The 22,492-nt window shown below is 39.2% G+C and overlaps 1 protein-coding gene and 1 non-coding gene across 5 annotated transcripts in view; both read left to right on the top strand.

Annotated features, from left to right (window-relative positions):
* The window catches only part of MTA3 (metastasis associated 1 family member 3), a 180,785-nt gene that overhangs the window by 18,726 nt on the left and 139,567 nt on the right, over window positions 1-22,492 (top strand). The gene's annotated exons all lie outside the window — the stretch shown is intronic.
* Window positions 16,703-16,775, top strand: TRNAK-CUU. Its single transcript has one exon. It is a non-coding gene; the product is annotated as a tRNA-Lys (tRNA).

Raw genomic sequence — 22,492 nt, 5'->3', positions numbered from 1 at the left:
AGCTTGAGTGGGAGAGGGGCAGAGACAGAGGGAGACAGAGGATCCGAAGTGGGATCCATGAAGTCATGAAATCATGACCTGAACTGAAGTTGGATGCTTAACTGGCTGAGCGACCCAGGCAACCCCCTTTTTTTCATTCTTTTTTTTTTTTTTTTTTTTTTTTATAGCTGAATGGTATTTCATTGGGTGGATATACATTTTGTTTACTCTTCAGTGGAAGGACAATTTGGATTGTTTCACTTTCTGGTTATTTTGAATAATGCTGTTGTGAACATTCATATACAAATTTTTGTGTAGATATTCATTCATATATTTTCCCTCTATCCCTCATCGTTCTGTTGAAGATAGCAGGTTGTTCACCTACACAGGAATTTCCTTTGGTCTGGAGTTTGTTTATTGCATCTCTGTTGTGTCCTTTACCACATTTTTTCTGTAGACAGATGGTTAGGTCCAGATTCTAGAGGATCTAAATCCACATGGTTATTTTGGAGGGGAAATGGGGTAAGGGATGCCAGATTACTTCATGAGGTAGTATTTGTGTACTTCTCCCATGATGTCCATAATGTATTGTTTCCTGTGTCTCATTTTTTTTAACACTTTACTTTGAAATAACTTTTACAGAAAAATTATTAAAAACATTACCAAGAGGGGCGCCTGGGTGGCGCAGTCGGTTGAGCGTCCGACTTCAGCCAGGTCACGATCTCGCGGTCCGTGAGTTCGAGCCCCGCATCGGGCTCTGGGCTGATGGCTCAGAGCCTGGAGCCTGTTTCCAATTCTGTGTCTCCCTCTCTCTCTGCCCCTCCCCCGTTCATGCTCTGTCTCTCTCTGTCCCAAAAATAAAAAATAAAAAAAAAAAAAAAAAAAAAAAAAAAAAAAGAAGTATTAAAAACATTACCAAGAAATCCCATATATTCTCCACCCAGATTCCCAAAATGTTAACATTTTACTCTTTGCTCTATTATATCTATATACGTACTAGTTTTTTTGAGCCATTTAAGTTGACATATTTCCCCTAATTCCTAAAGATACTTCAGTGTATATCTTTTATTTTTTTTATTTTTATTTTTTAACGTTTTATTTTTTATTTTTGAGACAGGGAGAGACAGCATGAACAAACAGGGGAGGGTCAGAGAGAGAGGGAGACACAGAATCCGAAACAGGCTCCAGGCTCTGAGCGGTCAGCCCAGAGCCCGACGCGGGGCTCGAACTCACGGACCGCGAGATCATGACCTGAGTCGAAGTCAGCCGCTTAACCGACTGAGCCACCCAGGCGCCCCCAGTGTATATCTTTTAAAAACAAGCAGATTTTCTTACCTAACCAAGCATGATAATACTCTAATCTGTAGACTTAGGTTTTGCAAAATTTCCTACTAATGCCTTTTAAAGCGAAAAATAAAAATAGAATTTTTTTTTTAAAGAATTATTTTTTTGTAATTTCTTCAACTAGCATGGGGCTTGAATTCAGAACTCTGAGATCAGGAGTCACATGCTGTATTGACTGAGCCTATCAGGCTCAGAATTTTTAAGGTATCTTTTTGTAATGTTAATCATTGATTGATGTTTGCCTAGATTAATTCATTAAAGTTGTGAAAATTATGCTTTCTATCATAATTCTATCATCCCCTCATTTTTATTTATTTATTTGTTTGTTTGTTTGTTTATAATTTATTTTGAGAAAGAGTACAGAGAGAGACAGAATCCCAAGCAGGCTGTCAGCGCAGAGCCTGATGCAGGGCTTGATCCCACGAACCATGAGATCATGACCTGAGCCAAAATCAAGAGTTGGATGCTTAACTGACTGAGCCACCCAGGTGCCCCTTATCCCCTAATTTATTGGCATAGACTATTTCTGTGAAGAGAATTTTCCCTGTGTCAGCTATCATGTTAATCTTCAGGTTCAGATCTTCTAGGAAAGGCAGGTTGAATTAAAGTCTTGATGTGCTTTTTCCTTTTTTCAGTTATTACCAGTTTTCAAAAATAATGAGGTGATTCCTGGTATCCTGGAAAGAGAATGGTTCTTGGATCATTTTGAAATGATCTTTGTAGTCTTTGTTATGTTACTTGCTTTTTTGATATGACAAGATGTTCCAGGCTCATCTTTTAAATTTCTTGCCCCAGACCTCATCTCTGGAGCCCTGGTTCCTTTTACTGGGAAATGGTCTTAGTGACCATAGTCTGAGCATTAAGGGAGAGACTCTTTGAGAGAGGGTGGTGCTATATCTAGATTACCATGTACTTTTAACAGATTGGATATTTGATGATAGTATATTTATAAGGATGAAAAGAAGTCAGACTATAGTCTTATTACCAATTCTTTCCTAAGGTAATTTCACTAAAAGCCAGAGTACATATTTTTCAACATTTATTTATTTTTGGGACAAAGAGAGACAGAGCATGAACGGGGGAGGGGCAGAGAGAGAGGGAGACACAGAATCGGAAACAGGCTCCAGGCTCTGAGCCATCAGCCCAGAGCCCGACGCGGGGCTCGAACTCACGGACCGCGAGATCGTGACCTGGCTGAAGTCGGATGCTTAACCGACTGCGCCACCCAGGCGCCCCCAGAGTACATATTTTAAAAAGCATTTCTATTAGAAAAGGAATTTTGTTTTAAAAAAAATAGTTTCAGATGGACACAGTTCTTAGGACTGTTGGAATTTTCAAATATGAAATTCATTGGTATTCTTGATAACTTTTTTATATTTTATATAGCTTTATATTCGTTATAGTTTTAGATTTTTTTTGACGTATTGTATACTTCTTTTTTAAAGTGTTAGTTTGTTTTTTTTTTTAATGTTTTATTTATTTTTGAGAGAGAGAGCATGAGCAGGAGAGGGCCAGAGAGAGAGGGGGACCGAGGATCTGAAGCAGGTTTTGTGCTGACAGCAGTGAACCCGAGGTGGGGCTCAGCTCACAAACCTTGAGATCATGACCTGAGCTGAAGTCAGACGTTCAACCCACTGAGCCACCCCAGTGCCCCAACATATCGTATACTTTTATATTGTGATTCTTAAAATGCAAAGCTTTAGAAAGTTAAACTTTATGTCACCTTTCTTTTTATTCAAACTGTTTGGCAGAAGGTAAAGTGTTTACTGTACTTACCGCTCTGCTCTCTTCCTTCCTTAGAATTTTCTTCCCAGCTTTTCCATTGTTATGTCACTTACTGTGGGCTGAAGTTGGGACACAGGGAAGTGAGTGAAAATAGTTATTTTCCGATGAATGCTCATTCTGTTTACTCCTGTGTTTCCACTACAATAAGCATACACTTGGAGCTCTGTGAAGGCAGAAAAGGAAAGAAGATGGGAATTTATATTTATTCCAACTCAAAATTATAAAACCAGGATTAGCTCTTGGAGAGAACTGGAAAGAGGCTGATCCTACCTACCTTAAGTCATGTTCATATTGTTACCATGTTGTTAATAATTCTTGGCATTTTTGTGTTACTGTTTTGAGTAGAATCAGAAAGTAGTGTTGACATTCTTTTTCTTTTTTTTTGACATTCTTTTTTTTCTTTTAGGTTTATTACTGTTATTTCTTTTAGTAATCTCTATACCCACTGTGGGGTTTGAACCGTGACCCTGAGACCAAGAGTCACATATTCTTCCGACTGAGCCAGCCAGGTGCCCCTTGACATTATTCTTAAAATTTTAAATAATGAGACATTTCAGGATGTGGTAATCTTATTAATCGATAAGGTTATAGATTTGTTACAGGTAAAAGGTGACGTGACTTCTATACCCAGTTCTTATCTCATCCCGGTCTGAGTCATGTTCTCATAAAATGTTTTGGTGTCAAAGGGCGTATTGGGAACTTAATTTTTTTTAAAGATTCTTGTAGTACATGATTTATAATTATTAAAAAGATATAGAATGTTTATTATATTTTATAGGTATTTTGGACTTAAGTAGGATTTTATAAAAAGAATTGCACCTCTTTTTAAAAGATTTGTAACCAGTAATCACAACTGATCGTTAAAATACTGAAACTGATTATTTTGAATATATCTGCATTGTCCTTTCCAGCTTTCTTTCCTGGTCTTAGCACACAGTTTGTACCTTCTGAGTGCTCAATGTTAAGTTCTTTACTGTTGGGAACCTGGTCTTGATCATTTTTTGAGGCTTCATGTGTCTTATTCATTACATTTGTTGATACAATTATTTGTGGCTTTAAACTCAGCAGCGAGGGGAATAGATCTGAACAGCCAGACTATCAGTCATTTTGTTTTAGCATCTTGGTTGGCTGGAAAGAATCTGTGAGGGTTTTCAAATGTGGTCCCCAAATTCTTTGACATTCCTTCCATTGTTAGATGGGGTCTCTGTCATTGTGTGGTGTGACAGTGTGGTGGAAGTAATGCTATGTGACTCCCAAGGCTAAGTTAAGTCATAAAAGGCCGTGCAGCTTCTGCCTGGTTCCCTTGGAATGTTTGCTCTCAGAATACTCCTGTTGGGAAGTCAGCCACCATACTGTGAGAAGGCCAAGCCACATGGAGAGGCTATGGATAGATGCCGTGGTTGACAGCCCTAGCTGAGAGCCCAGGTGGTAGACATGTGGCTGAAGGAGCCAGTTGATCTGGCCTCACCCATTTGAGTTCCTGTTCAGGCCCTGGTCATTGTGAAGCAAAAGCAAGACTGTTGTGCTGTGTCCGAATTCCTTACCCACTGAACTTGTGCGCAAAATATAATAGTCGTTGTCTTGTGCCATCAAGTTTTAGGGTGATTCGTAACTCCGCAATAGTTAACTGGAACAGGATCATAATAGATTTTCTTTTTTTGTGTAATTTCGATGACAGTTTAAGGTCAATATCAAAGTTTATGACTGTTTACTAAAAATATTTAATGAACTATTAGTTTTCTTTAAGTAAACCTTGTTTTCTTTTGATACATTGACTTACACTGAATATTTTCCTCTTACTTAATTTTTGGCCACAGTGAGCACAAGTCGGGAAAAATACCCTCTTTATTCTGACGTGAAATCCATCGATAGTATAACTTATAATGTAAACAACAAAACCAACAATATTATGTGCTAACTGATATATAAAGTAAAAAACGTAAAATAATAGACTATAATAATGGAATATGTAATGTAATAAGATCATACATACTGTATTTCAGTCTGTGTAAACAGTGGGGCATGACTATAGTGGAAGACCGTGGAATTATGAAATGTCTGCATGCATGCATGGTATTGCTAGCAATGCAGCAGTTATAGATTAGACTGAAATGTTATATTAGGAACTCTGGAGACTTTTCAGAATGGTGCTCTTGGTAAGTTCTGAACACCACAAAATCGTCTCTGTTTTTATATGATGACTGCATTCCTGGAAAATCCAGTTATATTAAAACCGCATCCAAAATACTTCTTTCTCATCCATAAAATGGAGTTCACCCTAGTTTCCAGTAACAGTCATGTCTTTCGCCTGTATAAACGTTCAGAGGGACATTGAAAGTCGTGTGAATCAGTGCTCTGGTACTGGACTGCCTTTTGCTATATACTGCGTATCTATCAGGTGTCTAACGTTCTTGTAATAGTTTCAGATGTACAACATAGTGATTTGACAGTTCTATTATATAGCATCATGCTATGCTTTCCTTGATAAGTGTGACTCCTATCTGTCACCATACAACACTGTTACAGTATTACTGACTATATGCCCTATGCTGTACTTTTCAGCCTCATGGCTTTTTAATTTTATAACTGGAGAATTGTACCTCTTAATCCCCTTCACCTATTTTGCCCTTCTTCCCCTACTGGCAACCCACCAGTTCTTGGCATTTATGAGTTTGTTTTTTTGTTTGTTCATTTATTTGTTTTGTTTTTTAGATTCCACATATGAGTGAAATCGTACGGTATTTATCTCTCACTCAGTATTATACCCTGTAGGGGTTGTGAGTTCAGGCCTCATGATGGGCATAGAGCTTACTTAAAAAAAATACTTAATGGGGCACCTGGGTGGCTCAGTCGGTTAAGCGTCTGACCTGGGCTCAGGTCACGATCTCACTGTCTGTGAGTTCAAGCCCCATGTCGGGCTCTGTGCTGACTGCTCAGAACCTGGATCCTGTTTCAGAGTCTGTGTCTCCCTCTCTTTCTGACCCTCCCCCATTCATGCTCTGTCTCTCCCTGTCTCAAAAATAAATAAAAAAACGTTAAAAAAAATTTTTTTTTTAAAATACTTAATTTTTCCTTAATTCCCGAAAATTAGAGATTAAAGTTTCAAGTAATAAAAAAGTTAAAATTATTTATACTATGCTAAGATTGATACTGCCTTGACCTGGAATTTAAGGGAGAATTTGGGAATACCTAGCAAAATTAAAACTCAGTATTTCCATTACTGGATACTAATCATAGGCAAGTACTCAAGGAAATGTGCCTTTGTAATAGCAAAAATTGAGAGATACCTACCTAAGTGTCCACCAATAGTGTACTAAACTAAACAAACTTTATTTACTGCACATATTCTGGAATCCCTTCAGCCATTCAAATGAAAACACACTTACACATGTCAACATAGACAGATGGCACAATATATAGTTGAAACTAATAATGATATGAATATGTAAGTTTTAACCCCAGGTTTGAAACAATTTGTGAAAAGGCGAAATTTATAGATATTCATGTGTGAATTTCTACATACATATATATTTATGTGTATAAGTGTTGATCCTACGTAACACATACAGTTATAAATGAAGAATCAGAATAAGAACATGTTTTGGGGAAGTTAAAAATGCCTGTTGAAATAAAAGAATGACTAGAAGGACTGAATGATAAAGACACTGATGGATTTAAATAATGAGAATAAATGAAAGGGGGCACCTGAACAGCTTAGTCTGTTGAGCATCCGACTCTTGAGGTCCGTCAGGTTATGATCTCACGGTTTCTGGGATTGAGCCCCACGTCAGTCTCTGTGCTGATAGCACAGAGCCTGCTTGGGGTTCTCTCTCTTCTCTCTCTCCTCTCTCTCTGCCCCTCTTCTTGCATGCACACTCTCTCTCTCTCTTTCTACATAAATAATAAACATTAAAAATCAAAATAAATGAAAGGAAAGAAAATAAATGAAAAGGAGAAATTATTAAAAAGAATTACGTTTCCCCAGAATTAAAGGACAGTCTTTAGATTGAATGAAAAAAAAAAGTTGCAGATACTTCATTTCAGAACACCAAAGAAAAACTGAGGATCCTGTAAAGTTTAAGAAGTTAAAAAAAGGTGCCCAACCTTTGTTGCCAGACGGCCAATCTTTTGATTTTGGCTCAGGTCATGATCTCGTGGTTTGGGAGATCAAGTCCCACGTTGGGCTCTGCTCTCACAGTACAGAACCTGCTTGGGATTCTTTCTTTCTCTCTGCCCCTTTCCTACACTTGCGCATATGTGTGCATGCACTTTCAAAATAAATATTAAAAAAAAGAAAGTTACCAATAAAAGAATGAGGATTATATTTCTTAGTAGAAGAGCAAATTATTTAAAGTTGAGAATTCAATGACAGTATGAGTGATCCAATAAAGGTATTTTTTAGTATACAAATATCTAATTTAGGAATAAAAGTTTATATTTATCAGATCATTAGACACAGAGCAGTGGGGTGCAGCCGCATGGGTGGCTCAGTCAGTTGAGTCTTGATTCTTGGTTTTGGCTCAGGTCACGATCTCATGGTTCATTAGTTTGAGCCCCACATCAAGCTTTGCACTGACAGTGTGGAGCCTGCTTGGGATTCTCTCTCTCCCTCTCTCTCATCCCCTCCCCTGCTTGCACACTCTCTCTCAAGATAAATAAACATTAAAAACAAAACAAAACAGGAGGAGGGGGCGCCTGGGTGGTTCAGTCGGTTGGGCATCTGACTCTTGATTTCGGCTCAGGTCATGATCTCACAGCTTGTGAGTTTGAGCACCACATCTGGCTCCACGCTGACAGTGGGGAGCCTGCTTGGCAGTCTGTGTCTCCCCACCCCTGTCTCTGCCCCCTCTCTCTCTGTCCCCCTGCTTGCATGCTCGCTCTCTCAAAATAAATAAGTATACTTTAAAAGCATAAATAGAGTAGGGAAATACAAGTCTTTTCTGAGGGAAGGGGAAGATAATAGGTATTTGGTTATATTTCTTTTTTTAAAGTTTATTTATTTTTAATTTTTCTATGTTTATTTGGGGGGGCGGTGTGAGTGGGGGAGGGGGAGACACAGAATCCGAAGAGGGAGATGAAGGGAGACACAGAATCCGAAGCAGGCTCCAGGCTCATCTGTCACCACAGAGCCTGATGTGGGGCTTGAACTCACAGACTGTGTGAGATCATGACCTGAGCTGAAGTCAGATGCTTAACCCACTGAGCCACCCAAGCATCCCTAAGTTTAGTTATTTTAAGAGAAAGAGAAAGTGTGCATGCGTGCGCAAGTTGGGGAGGGGCAGAGAGAGAGAGAGAGGGAGAGAGGATCCCCACTGTCAGTGCAGACCCCGATGTGGGGCTCAAACTCAAGAACTGCAAGATCATGACCTGAGCTGAAGTCCGAATGCTTAACTGACTGAACCATCCAGTTGCCCCTGTTTCTTTTTCTTTCTTTTCTTTAATGTTTATTTATTTATTTATTTAAATGTTTATTTGTTTTTGAGAGAGAGACAGAGCATGAGCGGGTTAGGAGCCGAGAGAGAGACACAGAATCCAAAGCAGGCTCCAGGCTCTGAGCCATCAGCACAGAGCCCAACGCGGGGCTCTAACTCACAAACCATGAGATCATGACCCGAGCCGAAGTTGGATGCCTAACCAACTGAGCCACCCAGGCGCCCCTTTAATGTTTATTTTTGAGAGAGAGATGAGAGGGAGCACACCAGGAGCAGGGGAGGAGCAGAGAGAGGGGCAGACACAGAATCCAAAGCAGGCTCCACGCTGTCAGTGCAAAGCCCAACATGGGGCTTGAACCCATGAGCCAAGACACAAGATCATGACATGAGCCAAAGTCAGACGCTCAACCAACCAACTGAGCCACCTAGGTGCCCCTCAGTTATGTTGAATAATAGATTACTATATTCACTATATCTTGATTTAAGGATAAGCAATGGAAAAATACATTGATTTTACTTCACTTGTGTTACTAGATTAATAGATGAATTTAGAATGGTCCCAAATAGACCCCAACTCAAGAGAAGATGGATAAAGGACAATAAGGTAAATAAATACAAGATGGCCAAAATGAGGCCACACATATCAAATGACAAAAAATGTGAGTGGGATAAATTCTCCTGTTAAAAGACAGACTGTTATTCATAACATTCATCTATAAATGAGGCCCAAAGAAAACCTTTTTTTTTTTTTTTTTTAAATTTTTTTTTTCAACGTTTATTTATTTTTGGGACAGAGAGAGACAGAGCATGAACGGGGGAGGGGCAGAGAGAGAGGGAGACACAGAATCGGAAACAGGCTCCAGGCTCTGAGCCATCAGCCCAGAGCCCGACGCGGGGCTCGAACTCACGGACCGCGAGATCGTGACCTGGCTGAAGTCGGACGCTTAACCGACTGCGCCACCCAGGCGCCCCCCAAAGAAAACCTTTTAACAAATACCAAAAATAGGAATGCACAAGTAACATTCTGTCTACAAGGCAATGAAGTAAACAACAATAAAAGGATAACAAGCCATGTGAGTATCCAATTTAGAAATTTAAAAAACATGCTTATAGCCAACTTTTGTGCTAAAGGAGAAATAAAATCTTCAGTAGCAAGTGATTCCAAGATGAATGACAATGAAAGTACTATATCTTAAAAACCTGTAGGATGAGGTCAGAGTGACACTCCAAAGAAATTAAAGACTTCAGGGGTGCCTGGGTGACTCACTTGGTTAACGGTCTGACCCTGATTCTGGCTTTGGTCATGATTCCATGGTTTGTGGGATCGAGCCCTGCTTCCAGCTCTGCGCTGACAGTATGGAGCCTGCTTGGGATTTTGTCTCTCTCTCTGTCTCTGTCTCTCTCTGTCTCTCCCCATCCCTCTCTCCCTCCTCTGCTCACTCTCTTTCTCAAAATTAATAAATTGAAAGAAAGAAAGAAAGAAAGAAAGAAAGAAAGAAAGAAAGAAAGAAAGAAAATGTGAAGACTGAAAGCACACCTTGAAAAAAATGACTGGAAGTAATTATTAAAGCCAGGCATTGAGATAGAAGAGAAAAAGAAAATCCAAAAGAGGGAAGGAATTATTAAATATAAAAGCAACAATTAATGAAACGGGAAAATGTAGAAGTTGTAAATTCAGTAGCTTGTTCTTGAAAATAGTATTCAATGTTGTAAATGTTTAAATTTCTCCCAAATATATCTATAAGACTGATAGAACTTTATATGGACCTTGGCAAAGTGATGCCATCATACACTGGGAAGAAAACAAAGAATGGAGAGGGAAAAAGTCGGATTTGTTCGTTTTCTTTCGTGTTTTCTAGTAAATCCTTTTTTTAAAAAAAATCGAGGTAATTTATTATTTTTTAAAGTAATCTCTATGCCTACCCAGGGCACCTGGGTGGCTCAGTTGGTTGAGCATCTGACTTTGGCTCGGGTCATGATCTGGTGGTTTGTGGGGTTCGAGCCCCACAGAGAGAGAGGGACAGAGAGTCCCAAGTGACTTCGCACTGTCAGCACGGAACCTGATGGGAGGCTCAATCCCACAAATGTGAGATCATGACCTGAGCTGAAGTCAAGAGTCCAACACTTAACTGACTGAGACACCCTACTTTATACATTTTTTAATCCTTTTATTTTTAATCTGGAGTGTCATATCTCTTTAATCCACTTATAGCTGGATTAATTTTGTTTTCATTTTTTGGTCTCCTTAAACCCATTCCGAGGGTCTCTAACTTCAGTAAGGATATTTAATTCTTTTGTATTTAATCATATTTTATTTTAACTCCTGTGTGTGTTTTCTCCCTCCTTCCTTTCCTTGTATTGGTTTTATCAGATTTTCTTCTTTTTAGGAAAGCATTCATCCTATTTGTAGTCTTGTAATACTTGCCTTCACATTTTTTTTTGTTTCTTCACGTTTTATTTATTTTACTTGTTAAAAATTTGTTTTTTGAAAGGTAATATTTGAATATGGGCTAACATTTAAAGGGTACCAAAGTATAGTGTAAAAACTCCCCACATCAAGTCTCCAAAGCCCTAAATCTCCCCCACAGATCATCACTGTTACTAGTTTCCGGTGTCTTTTCTAGAGAAAAGTCAATGTATATAGAAGGAAATAGTATATATGTGTATACATGCATTTTCCCAACCTTTTTTTTTTTTAAACAAAAATGATGGCACAGTATAGTGGTTTTTATGTTTTTTGCTCTCAAAATTATTACCCTTAATTATTTAAAAAAACCTTTACTCTCCTATACACTGTAAAGTTGACATCTTTTTTTTTTTAAGTTTATTTATTTCGAGAGAGAGAGGTAGAGAAAGAGGAACAGAAGGAGAGAGAGAGAGTGAGAGAGTCCCACGCAGTCTCTGCAGCGCAGAGCCTGACGGGCTCGAACTCACAAACTGAGATCGTGCCTGAGCCAAAATCAAGAGTTGGATGCCCAACTGACAGACTCATGCAGGTGTCCCTGTAAAGTTGACATATAATTGTTGTATACTGTTGGTGGGAATGTAAAGTGGTACAGCCACTGTGAAAAACAGTATGGAGATTCCTTAAAAATTTAAAAATAGAAATACCATATAATCCAGTAATACTGCCTACGTCCCCAAGGAAAGCAAAAACACTAATTCAAAAAGATATATGCACCCCAATGTTTATTGTAGCATTATTTATGGTAGCCAAGATATGGAAGTAACCCAGTATCCCAATGATGGATGGATAAGGAAGATGAACACACATAACACACAATACATGCGCGCGCACACACCCCCCACGCACACATAGGAATATTATGCAGCCTTAAAAAAGGATGAGATCATGCCATTTGTGATGACATGGATGGAGTAGTGAGTATTATGCTAAGTGAAATGTTAAAGACAAATACCATGTGATTTCACTCATATGGGAATCTTAAAAACAAAGGAATAAACAAACAAAAAGCAGAACCAGAGCTATAAATATAGAGGAAAAAACTGATGGTTGTCAGAAGTGGGTGGGGGTGGAGAGATGAGTAAAATTAGTGAAGGGGAGTGGGAGATGCAGGCTTCCAGTTATGGAATGAATACATCATGGGAATAAAAGACAGCAGAAGGAATATAGTCAGTGATATTGTAATTGGTTGTATGGTGATGGATGATAACTACATTTGTGGTGAACACAGCCTAATGTAAAACTTGTCAAATCACTGTATTGTACACCTGAAACTAATGTAGCATTGTGTGCCAATTTTATTCAAATAAAAAAAAAATGAAAAAAATACAAAGTTGATATCTAAAGCTTAAAATAGTTGTGGAGGAGTCTGGCTGGCTCAGTGGCTCAGTAGAGCATGTGACTCTTGATCTCAGGGTTGTGAGTTCAAGCCCCATGATGGGTGTAGAGCTTACTTAAAATAGTCGCAAAGATGTAATATTTCGTATGTTGTAAACAGTGATGTTTAAAAATAAATTGTTATATCACACTTTAAAGTATTCTGGTGGAGGGGCACCTGGGTGGCTCAGTTAGTTAAGCGACTGACTTCTGCTAAGGTCATGATCTTGCGGTTCCTGAGTGTGAGCCCCACATTGAGCTCTGTGCTGTCAGTGTGGAGCCTGCTTTGGATCCTTCTCTGCCCCTCCCTGTCTCTCTCTCTCTCTCTCTCTCTCTCTCTCTGTCTCTCTCTCTGTCTCACTCACTTACTCTAAAAAAATAAACAATAAATAAAGTATTCCAGTGGAAAAGAAAGAATGTAACAATTTGCCCACCATCACAGGTTAAAAATAGGGAGAACCAGTTCTATTCTAACAGTTTGAAATTTTATGTGATCCTTTTTTTTCCTTGAGCTCCTTTCCATTGTGTTTTTGCCACAGAATTTTAGCCTAATGTATTTTACGCATGAAAGTTTTATCATCATCATATCCTTCTCTGCAACAAAATATATAAATAAAAATTAAAAACATTTATATTTCCTGCGTTCATAAGGCTCAGAGTCTTAAAAATTTCTTTTGGATTTATTATAGTACTAGTATTATTAAAAATATGATAATTATTACACATAAAAATACATTTTTACCGGAAATCATCTCTTAACAAGATAGATGGGGTTTCCTCTCACTCCCAATTAGTTAATGAATGCTTGTGTAAATGTAACTCATTGCTAGAATGAGACAGGGTTTGGCATTTTCTCTTTGTGATTTTTGGGTTTATAGACGTAGCTTTTGACAAAATGTTTTCATTTAAGTTATTAGATGAGAATGGTGGAGTTTTGCTCATTTATTCATTTTTCGAATGTACTTTGAGCTCCTACTATGTTCTGGACCCTTCTAAGCTCCAGGGATAAGCAGTGAACAAAGCAACAGAAATCTCTGCCCTCAGAGCTTACAAGTGTCTCTTTCTTGGTTCTTCTGAGTTGTATGTGAAAAATCATGTAGCAGATTTTCATCAAAAGTGATTTTTAATAATGGTTTAGTAGCTGACAATTCAATTAGGTCCTCCTTCAGTTTTGCTGAAAGAAGAGAATTTGAAACCACCAGACTTGGAAGAGGTTTATTAACCAGTGATTAGAGTCCTTCGTGGTCTCATTTTCTGAGAAGCACAGTAACACCAACAACACCTAACAAATGACTGTTAATTGTACTTCTTACTCTTTTATCTATTGGAAATTGTATCAGTTGTAGGTTTTATACGTATATATACAGAGAAACAGAACCAGTTGTAGATTTTATACGTATACATATACACATACACACACGCATATATACCTCCTGTGTACTTACACACACCTATATTATTTCCAACTGGTTATGTAAATCATAAATAGATTTATTGCAAGTAATTGGCTTATATGATTGTAGAGGCTGGAAATCCTGACTGGTAGGCTGGTTGGTGGAATCTCTTCCTCAGAGCAATACAGTTTTGCTCATGAGGACTTTCACCTGTTTAGATGAGGCCCACCCAGATTATTGAGGACACTCTCTTTTGCTTAGATTCAGCTGATGTTAATCACATCTACCAGATATTTTGGGAGCAACACCTAGATTATATTTCGAATGAGAGCAATGGTTAGCCTAGCCAATTTGAGACACAAAATTAACCATCATAGGGACCTCATTTAAGTTTTTAAAAAATGTTTATTTTTAAGAGCTAGAGAGCCAGCAGGGGAGGGGCAGAGAGAGAGGGAGACACAGAATCCGAAGCAAGCTTCAGGCTCTGAGCTGTCAGCACAGAACCCAGTGAGAGGCTCAAACTTAAGGACGGTGAGATCATGAACTGAGCTGAAGTCAGACCTTAGCTGCCCACCCAGGCCCCCCAGGACCTTATTTAAACTAATATATTCAGAAATGTTGGAGGAAGTTGAAATAATGTTCATTTAAATACACATTTACATTTTAGGGGTGCCTGGCTGGCTCAGTTGGTTAAGTGTCTTGATTCTTGATTTCGGCTCAGATCATGATCCTGGAGTTTGTGAAATCGAGCCCCATGTTGGTCTCTGTGATGACAGCATGGAGCCTGCTTGGGATTCTCTCTCTCCCTCTCTGCCCCTCCCCTACTCATGTGCTCTCTCTCAAAAATAAATAAATAAACATTAAAAAAAAACCAATAATAAATAAATAAACCTTTACATTTTAAATTTATGTCTGGGAAGATTATGAATTTTATGTATATACTTAAAATATATTTAAATATATGTAAATTGAGGGGGCGCCTGGGTGGCGCAGTCGGTTAAGCGTCCGACTTCAGCCAGGTCAGGATCTCGCAGTCCGTGAGTTCGAGCCCCGCGTCAGGCTCTGGGCTGATGGCTCAGAGCCTGGAGCCTGTTTCCGATTCTGTGTCTCCCTCTCTCTCTGCCCCTCCCCCGTTCATGCTCTGCCTCTCTCTGTCCCAAAAATAAATAAACGTTGAAAAAAAAATTTTAAATATATGTAAATTGATATTTATTAAATATATTTTCATCAGATTGTTGGAACTACAGATTTCATTTATTCAATCCTGGAAAATGATCACCAGTAAACCTTAATGGTCAAGCCAGTCTTCATTGACAAACTAGGCAGCTAAATCACACTGACTTTTTTGGAGTCTCTTTTTTGCGGTTTTAGTGAGTACTATGCATATCCAAGGCAGCCATTTCCTTCTGATTTCTAAGATAGACTTTTGAGAATGCTTGGAGTCTTGCTGTGATGGTCTTGTTAGTTTTTACACTCCTTGTTTTCTTCTTTTCTTTCTTTTCTTTTTTGTTTGTTTTTAAATAGGCTCTATAACCAACATGGGGCTTGAACTCAGAACCGTGGGATTAAGAGACCCTGGGATTAAGAGTTGATGCTCTACTGACTGAGCTAGCCTGGCACCTGTTTTTTTGTTTTGTTTTGTTTTCTTGGGACTGTTTTCTCAGGTGTGATTTTTTTTTTTTAATGTCTTAAATTATTTTGTAGTGAAGTATAGCGGACATGTTATTTAAAAAAATTTTTTTTAATGTTTATTTATTTTTGAGAGAGAGAGAGAGAGAGAGAGAGAGAGTGAGCGGGAGAAAGCCAGAGAGAGGGGGACACACAGAATCCGAAGCAGGCTCTAGGCTCTGAGCTGTCATCACAGAGCCCAGTGCGGGGCTCAAACCCACGAACTGTGAGGTTATGACCTGAGCCAAAGTTAGATGCTTAACCGACTGAGCCACCTAGGCACCCCATCTTTTTGAAGTGTATTTATTTTGAGAGAGAGCACTAGAGTGGGAAGGGCAGAGAGAGAGAGAGAGAGAGCAAGAGATAATTCCCAGCAGGCTCCACGATGTCAGTGCAGAACCCGATGCAGAGCTCGAGCTAATGGCCATGAGATTATAACCTGAGCTGAGATCAAGAGTTGGATGCTTAACCTACTGAGGCACCTAGGTGCCCTGGGGTGATGGTATTTTTTGACCACCATTCAGTTGGGGAGGGACAGAGGGAGAGAGAGAATCTCAAGCAGGCTCCATACCCAGTGTGGAGAAATCAAGAGTCAGATGCTTAACTGACCAAGCCACTCAGGCGCCCCCAAAAGTGAAGTCTTTAAATGGAAATTGTTCATTATCAATTTGGTAGGGAGACATGAAATGCCATAGTCTTAAATATTTCTGAATCCATAACATCCCAATACCCAAATACCCCAATGCTAATACCACACTTCTTTTGTAACTGAAATATGTATAAGACACAAAACCCACTGTGTGTGTTTCTGATGTTTTGGTTAAAGTGGCTTCTTAGAGGTTAAATTGTGTGTTTGTTTGGTTTTTACTCTCCGGGGTTGTGTTTCAGTGTAAGGTTGAAGGTGGTAGAGAGATAAGAGGGTCGTGGAAATGAGAAAAGAAGGGTCAGCCAGATGCCTCTACCTTGTGCTAGTTCTCAGGCAGAACAGGAACTAGTATCTGAGGAAGTTGATCTAAAAATTGGTCTCCTGGAGGCGCCTGGGTGGCTCAGTCAGTTTTTTGTGAGACTGAGCCCTTTGTCAGGCTCTGCACTGACAGTGTGGAGACTGCTTGGGATCCTCTCTTGTGCTGTCTCTCTGATCCTCCCCCTGCTTGCATGCATGCAGGCCCGCTCTCTCTCAAAATCAATAAACATTTTAAAAAGTAAATGAAAATTGATCTCCTAAAAATAAAAATAAAAATTGATCTCTTTAGGGGGGTGCCTGGTTGGCTCAGTTGGTAGAGCATGTGACTCTTGATCTCAGGGTCATGAGTTCAAGCCCCACATTGGGCCTATAGCTTATTAAAAATATCAGGTTGCATGGGTAGAGTTGGTTAAGTATCTAACTGACTCTTGATTTTGGTTCGGGTCATGATATCATAGTTCATGGGTTGGATCCCTGTGTTGGGACGTGTGCTGGCTGTGGGGAGTCTGCTTGGGATTCTCTAACTCTGTCTCTGCCCCTCCCCTGCTTGTGCACACGTTCTTTCTCAAAATAAATAAACTTAAAAAAAATCTTCATCACTTAAAAAAAAAATCAGCTTCCTTAAACCTGTGTTGCTGTGTCCCATGGAATGTCTTCATGTACTCACAGAGGGGTTCAAGTTCACCTTTTGAAGACTTCTGATGCACTGTATTACTTTTCCTGGCCCTTGCTTTTTTTCTCATTTATCTTGGAGATCCTTCCATATTATTACTTTCTTTTACTGACTGCATTGTATTCCACAGTTTGTACTATAATTTGACCCCTATATACTGGTGGAGGACTGGGTTTATCATCCTTTACTGTTCCACAATTCTGCAGAGTGCATATCATTTAGTGCATGTATGAACAGAGTATCTATATTTAGGATAGATTCCTAGAATCACAATTGTGGGGTCTCAAGGTTGTACATTGTAATTTTGATAAACATTGCCAAATTGCCTGCCTCAGGGTACCAGTTTATACCTACCATCAGTGAATGAGTGCCTAATCCCTTTCCAATACGTTTACTATCAGGCCTTTTTTTTAAGTTTATTTATTTACTTTTGGGGGGGGAGGAGGGGCAGAGAGAGAGGGAGAGATAGAATCCCAGGCAGGCTCCGCACTGTCAGCGCAGAGCCCAATGTGGGGCTCAAACACGAACTGTGAGATCATGACCTGAGCTGAAACCAAGAGTCGTATGCCCAACCGACTGAGCCATCCAGGCGCTCCTACTATCAGGCTTTTGATCCTTACTAATCTAATGGGTAAAAAAAAAATGATACCTTGGTATAGTTTTATTTTACATTTCTTACAATAGCGTGGCTTTTTTATAGAGGCCACCTTATATTTCCTTTTCTGTTTAAGCCTGTTTTCTATTAAGTTTTGTTAAAATAATTTGTAATGGGAAAATCTTTAAGTCAATAAAGGAAAAAAACATATCCTTACATTTAAACGGACGCGGTTAACCCTATATTTTCCCACCAGTTATTCTCCCCTTAGAATAAGGAAAAACATTGAGCGTACATTGTCTTCCTTGTCCTCTACCTTCCAATGTTGACGTTATACAGCATTTTGTTCCGGAATTTTAGAGTTAAGTAGTGATGACTTAATAACAGCACATCGTACCAGACACTGTTCTCAGTACTTATTACATATAAGTCCATCTTACATTACATAGCTGCTTTTTAAGGTTTATATCTTCGTTTTACTCATTTGTTCTCTTGCTACCGTTTCTTGTGTCCAAGTTATCTTTATTTTTGAATTACATTTGTGTTTTGCTTTGCTGAAATGTGTCGCTATCAAAGTTTTTTTCAGCAAGCGTCTGTGGGTGGTGAACTTTCTAAATCTTTGCCTGCCTTAAAATGTCTCTATTTTACCATCACACTTGAATGCTAGTTTGGCTTTTTATAGAATTCTAGGTTCAAAACAGTTTCCTCTCAGAACTTTGGAGCAATTGCCTCATTGTCTTCTGGAATTCAGTGTTGTTGATAAGAAGTCTGATGTCAGTCTGATTCTCACTCTTTTGTAGGTAACATGTTTTGTCCCCTGGAAGCTTTTCTCCTTTAGAATTGGTGTTCTGAAATTTTACCAGACTATGTCTACATGTTGGACTTATTTCAGTAACCATTTTGTTTATTTTTGGTAAATATGTTGAAGTGAGGGAGGACCTTTATTTTGTTTTCAGCTCAGGAGTGTTTTCATCTAAGATTACTGTTTCTGTGTTGTTCTTTATTTATTTTAGTAATTTTATTATTTTTAAAACTTTAATTTTTTTTAATGTTTTATTTATATTTGAGAAAGAGCATGAGTGGGGAAGGGGCAGAGAGAGACGGAGACAGAATCTGAAGCAGGCTCCAGGCTCTGAGCTGTCAGCGCAGAGCCCGATGTGGGGCTTGAACTCATGAACCACGAGATCATGACCTGAGCTGAAGTCAGACGCTTAACCTACTGAGCCACCCAGGCGCCCCTTAAAATTTTTATTTTTGAGAGAGAGAGCGCAAGCAGGGTAGGGGCAGAGAGAGAGGGAGACAGAGGATCTGAAGCAGGCTCTGCGCTGTCAGCAGAGAGTCTGATGCGGTGCTTGAACTCACGAACCATGAGATCACGACCAGAGTCAAAGTCGGACACTTGACCGACTAAGCCACCCAGGTGTCCCTGTGTTGTCCTTCTGTTCTCTCTGTTCTCTTTATGGAATTCCTAGTAACAGAAGTTGGTGATTTCTGTTCACTTGGTGTCATTCTTTTATTTCTTAGCCCTTTTGTGTGGCTTATTTGGAGAATTCTGTGATATAATACTTTGGTGACTTATTTCATTAGCAGCTGTGTCTATTTCGTGATTCGTTCAGCCCATTTGTCGAATTTGTAGTAGAGTTGACTCTTGAGTTGTGCAGGGGTGTGGGGTGCCAATCCTTTGCACAGTAAAATGTCCGTATATAACTTTTGACTCTCCAAAAACTCAACTACTAATAGCCTATTGTTGACTGGAAGGTTTACTGATAACATAAACAGTCAATTAACATTTTGTATGCTATCCGTATTGTATGTTGTCTCCTTACAATAAAGTAAGCTAGAGAAAAAAAATGTATTAAGTGTATCATAAGGAACAGAAATTACATTTATATGCTGTTTTTATTGAAACAAATCCACTTATAAGTGGACCCCTGCACATCAAGCCCATGATGTTCAAGAGCCAGCTGTGCTCGGAAGAGGAATACTAAAGAGAGAAGGGAAAATACAATAGAAAGTTACCCTGGCTGGGTGCCTGGGTGGCTCAGTCGGTTGAGTGTCCTACTTCGGTTCAGGTCATGATCTCAGGTTAGTGGGTTCTGTGCTGGCAGTGCAGAGCCTGCTTGGGATTCCCTCTGTTTCCCTCTCTGTCCCTCCCCGACACCTATCACACCCTCTCTCAAAGTAAGTAGATAAACTTAAGGAAAAGAAAAAAAAAAGATGGGGTACCTGGGGGCTCAGTCGGGTAAGCGTTTGACTTTGGCTCAGGTCATGACCTCATGGTTCATGGGTTCTAGCCCCACATTAGGCTCTGGGCTGACAAGCTCTGAACCTAGAGCCTGCTTTGGATTCTGTGTCTCCCTCTTTCTCCGCCCCTCCCCCATGTTCGTTCTCTCTCTCTCTCTCTCTCTCTCTCTCTCTCTCTCTCTTTCTCAAAAATAAACATTAAAAAAGAAAAGAAATTACCCTGGCATTTGAAGAACTTTTTCTTCATTCCAGTTTTTGTACTTTGACCACAAATTTTATTAGCAGGGATAAGGCTAAACATATTCGAATTCTAGATGTCTGTTGTATTTTCTTAGGAAGTTTGACATTATGAGAGTATAGCGCATAGGTCTGTTGCTTCTTAGTCTAGTCTGTTACGTGTGTAGGTACGTTGATGTCAGCCTGACATTCTCCTTTTTGGAGTCCAGGGCCAAATATGGCAAATCTGAGACACCGAGCCCTAACTCTGCCCCTGGAGACCCTTCTCAGTCCTTTCCAAGCAGCTACTACCAGTTGATTGGAGTTGGCACAAAAATCTATTTTTTGTTACAGCATTAAAAGTAATAAATGTTCATTTATAAGGACATTTTTCTCTTGCTGTTTAAAATGTTTTTATTTTGGGGAATGACATTTTATAATTAGCAAGTTATGGCAAGTTTGTGTCTCATTAACCAGATTATTATCAACTGTAAATATTACCGAGGCTTCTTATTTGACAAGTTAATTATGTTTTATGATACACATTTTCTTATTGATCTGTTACTTTGAATGTTAATGGCTGCTATTATCTTTTTAAACTTCCCTTTTTAAAAAAAAAAAAAGTTTATTTATTTATTTTGAGAGAGAGGGAGTGCGCATTCAATTACAAGCAGGGAAGGGGCAGAGAGAGAGAGAGTCCCAGACAGGCTCCTTACCCATCGTGGGGCCTGACTCGGGGCTTGAACTCGCCAACCGTGAGATTATGATCTGAGCTAAAATCAGGAGTTGGATGCTCAACTGACTGAGCCACCCAGCTGCCCCTAAACAAAGCTAGTACTTTATTAATACTTTAAAATTGATGTCACATTGTTTATTGATTATTGAGGCATTCCAATAATTAGATTTTGTTAAGCTTCTTTAAAGGTTTGTGTTAGCTTCAACTTAATTTGTAGACTCCTGTTTTGTATTTTCATATGACTAATTGAATGAAAATAATTTTTGTAGTCAGTAGCTAATCTAAAATTTTCCACAGATTACTTTTTAAATTGTTTCATTGAGCATTGAGGTATAGTAATAACACACTGAATTCTGTAGCTTCCTATTGCCACCTGTGTTTCTATTAGTGCTTGTGTGTGTGTGTGTGTGTGTGTGTGCGCGCGCGCGTGTAGCCTGTATTTAGAATTGCTCAAAGTATGTTTTCATTTTGCATTTCAAACTATAGAATTTTAGACCTGGAAGGACCTTATTATACGTAATCTGTTCAAACTGTACTTTGTGGCTACGTCCTTGACCCAAGGTTACCTAGACAGACCAATATTCTGTCCTCTGATTGCTGCTTTTCTGTTTTATTTATCTCCTTTTTTAAATTTACTTTGGAGAAGGTAAATATGGCTATACCCCATTTTATGTTTGTCCAATTTGGCTGTGTAGAAAAACAAGTTTTGGAGCCAGACATGGATATTAATGTTGATTTTGTCATGTGCCTTGGGCAGATTAATCAATCATTTTGAGCCTTAGTGTCTTCCTCTTTACAAGGGGCTTACTAATACTTTCTACCTTGTTACCTACCCTCCTTGTCTTGAGAGTTATGTGGAATACAATGAATAAAGTACCTGGCAAATCATGAGGTATGCAGAAAACAGTGCTTTTTATATCAGTCGGAATCATTTGAGAGAAACAGAAACCAGCCTACTTATGATCTATTACTGGGAATTAGGTGCTTATGAAATAATGGAAAGACTGAAGGTCATATCCTAGGCTCGGCCCCAGGAGGACTCCCGTAACAGTTCAGAGAACTGACCCATATGGGAAGCTGCTCCCTCTGAAGCTTTCCCTGCAGCTAAGCTGGCAGCATGCTTTTTCAGTTGTCCTGCAGAGCCAGGAAAGTGGAAGTTGGCAGTGGTCACCTGAAGCCTCAGTCCAAGATTGTAGAGGTCATATCCAGAAGCTGTTGACGCTCACTCCTTTCATGACACCTGAGAATGGACGTTGCTGCATCAAAGCTTCACTTTTTCAGCCGCTCCTGGCTAACTGCTAAGGGTCTCAGGAAGGTGACCACAGCCTCATTGGGCTCATAGCCTCTCAATATCTTTTATGCCAGTTCCTTGCACAACTTTTTGTGTGTGGGAAACTAGGAATTCGTTTTAAGCTTTCAGATCTCTCCAAAGGGAAGGAATGAAGTTGAGAAAATCCAAATATTTACTGTAGTGGCATTTTGATAGATGATCGTGATGGTGGTAGATAAGGATTATTATTGCCGTGTTTGGTATACCTTATTCAGGATTATACATCAAGCAAGTGAGTGACATTCTAGAACTAGAACTGGAAATCCCAAATCCATTTCTTTTTAGTGGGCC

This window comes from Lynx canadensis, chromosome A3 (genome assembly GCF_007474595.2).
Source record: "Lynx canadensis isolate LIC74 chromosome A3, mLynCan4.pri.v2, whole genome shotgun sequence".
NCBI classification, from domain to species: Eukaryota; Metazoa; Chordata; class Mammalia; order Carnivora; family Felidae; genus Lynx; species Lynx canadensis.
This window is presented reverse-complemented; position numbering and strand designations above follow the sequence as displayed.